Source organism: Scylla paramamosain, unplaced genomic scaffold (genome assembly GCF_035594125.1).
Source record: "Scylla paramamosain isolate STU-SP2022 unplaced genomic scaffold, ASM3559412v1 Contig4, whole genome shotgun sequence".
Lineage (NCBI taxonomy): Eukaryota > Metazoa > Arthropoda > Malacostraca > Decapoda > Portunidae > Scylla > Scylla paramamosain.
In genome coordinates this window covers 1270001-1272500 of record NW_026973669.1, presented here as the reverse complement: position 1 = coordinate 1272500, position 2500 = coordinate 1270001, and the positions used below count along the sequence as shown (strand labels likewise).

The window sequence follows — 2500 nt, the reverse complement described above, 5'->3', positions numbered from 1 at the left end:
AGAGAGAGAGAGAGAGAGAGAGAAAGCGTTTCAGAATAGTGGCTGTAGACTGGACGGTAGGGAGTGTTATAAGAGGCGAATTGAGTGTCATGTAAGATAATAATTAAAACAGATTGAGATATTAAAAGTTGGTGTTTTGTGTGAGGTGTTAAATTTAGACACAATTCGCTAACATCCAACACCTGTACCTTCATTCCTGTGCTTAATTAAGATAGAGAACTAATGCTTTTAATTATATATTCACAGTCTTAACCCTTTGACTCCATCCTAGTACACCTATCTTTCACCACCACTCAGGTTATGTAAGATAGAGAACCAATATTTTTAATTATATATTCCCAGTCTTAACCCTTTGACTCCATCCTAGTACACCTATCTTTCACCACCACTCAGGTTAATTAAGATAGAGGACCAATACTTTTAATTATATATTCCCAGTCTTAACCCTTTGACTCCATCCTAGTACACCTATCTTTCACCATCACTCAGGTTAATTAAGATAGAGAACCAATATTTTTAATCATATATTCCCAGTCTTAACCCTTTGGCTCCAATCTGGCACACCTGTACCTTCATTCCTGTGCTTAATTAAGATAGAGAACCAATATTTTTAATCATATATTCCCAGTCTTAACCCTTTGGCTCCATTCCAGCACACCTATCTTTCACCACCACTCAGGTTAATTAAGATAGAGAACTAATGCTTTTTAATCATATATTCCCAGTCTTAACCCTTTGGCTCCAATCTAGTACACCTATCTTTCACCACCACTCAGGTTATTTAAGATAGAGAACCAATATTTTTAATCATATATTCCCAGTCTTAACCCTTTGACTCCAATCTGGCACACCTATCCTTCATCACCAATCACTGTGAGGCGCCTATCCTTGTTGCACAGCTACATGCAGCCTGTAAACTAAGAAGAAATTGCAAAATCTATTCTTTTCACCCCTTTCCTTCTTGTAGACACTTATAAAGACTCCTTGCATTGCTTTGGTGTTACTCTTTGTATGGCAGTGAAAGGGTTAAAGCTTGAGAGACTTAAAAGGTGTGGCAAGGGTTGAAAAATGCTGTTAGAGTTTTTGTTAATCATGGCGGGAATTGTAATTTTTTCGTTCATTCAGGAAGCTTCTATGCTGTTCTTTAAATGGTCAAAAACAGGAATAAATAAATAAATAAATAAATAAGACATCAAAACATTTAAAAAAATACACACGCTTGCCTTCACTACAGGAATGAGAGAGAGAGAGAAGAGAGAGAGAGAGAGAGAGAGAGAGAGAGAGAGAGAGAGAGAGAGAGAGAGAGAGAGAGAGAGAGAGAAGGGAAGTGTTTGTCAGTGTTTCAGTGGTAAAAAATAGGTGGAGAAAACACGTTAAAACACACACACACACACACACACACACACACCACACACACACACACACACACACACACACACACACACACACACACACACACATACACACACACACACTTAAGATTAATAACATGAGGGAGAAATAGGTTGGATGACTGAATAGAAAGAAACAATATGGAAAAAAAAACATTGGTTAAACACATTTATATCAGATTAGGGTAGGTTAGGTTAGGTTAGGTTAAGTTAAGTTAAGTTAGGTTAAGTTAAGTTTGGTTACGTAGGTTAGGTTAGGTTAGGTTAGGTTAGGTTGAGTTAGGTTAAATTAGGTTAGGATAGATTAAGGTTAGGTTAGGTTAGGTTAGGTTAAGTTAGGTTAGGTTAGGTTAGGTTAGGTTAGGTTAGGTTAGGTTAGATTAAGGTTAGGTTAGGTTAGGTTAGGTTAGGTTAGGTTAGGTTAGGTTAGGTTAGGTTAGGTTAGGTTAGATTAAGGTTAGGTTAGGTTAGGTTAGGTTAGGTTAGGTTAGGTTAGGTTAGGTTAGGTTAGGTTAGATTAAGGTTAGGTTAGGTTAGGTTAGGTTAGGTTAGGTTAGGTTAGGTTAGGTTAGGTTAGGTTAGGTTAGGTTAGATTAAGGTTAGGTTAGGTTAGGTTAGGTTAGGTTAGGTTAGGTTAAGTTAGGTTAGGTTAGGTTAGGTTAGGTTAGGTTAGGTTAGATTAAGGTTAGGTTAGGTTAGGTTAGGTTAGGTTAGATTAAGGTTAGGTTAGGTTAGGTTGTTAGGTTAGGTTAGGTTAGGTTAGGTTAGGTTAGGTTAGGTTAGGTTAGGTTAGATTAAGGTTAGGTTAGGTTAGGTTAGGTTAGATTAAGGTTAGGTTAGGTTAGGTTAGGTTAGGTTAGGTTAGGTTAGGTTAGATTAAGGTTAGGTTAGGTTAGGTTAGGTTAGGTTAGGTTAGGTTAGGTTAGGTTAGGTTAGGTTAGGTTAGGTTAGGTTAGGTTAGGTTAGGTTAGGTTAGGTTAGGTTAGGTTAGGTTAGATCAGATTACGTACATTAGATTCCTGTATAAACCTCCTTGCAGACAAAACTCCAGTTACTCACCTTCACACTGACCCATCGACTCATGCTCCTGTTAATCATTCACCTCTTTG

At 37.4% G+C, this 2500-nt stretch overlaps 2 protein-coding genes across 2 annotated transcripts in view; one reads left to right on the top strand and one right to left on the bottom strand.

Moving 5' to 3' along the window:
* LOC135096496 (procollagen-lysine,2-oxoglutarate 5-dioxygenase 2-like) overlaps positions 1 to 2500 on the top strand; it is a 22783-nt gene that overhangs the window by 2051 nt on the left and 18232 nt on the right. The gene's annotated exons all lie outside the window — the stretch shown is intronic.
* LOC135096494 (guanine nucleotide-binding protein subunit beta-2-like) overlaps positions 1 to 2500 on the bottom strand; it is a 14851-nt gene that overhangs the window by 10967 nt on the left and 1384 nt on the right. The window lies entirely within an intron of this gene.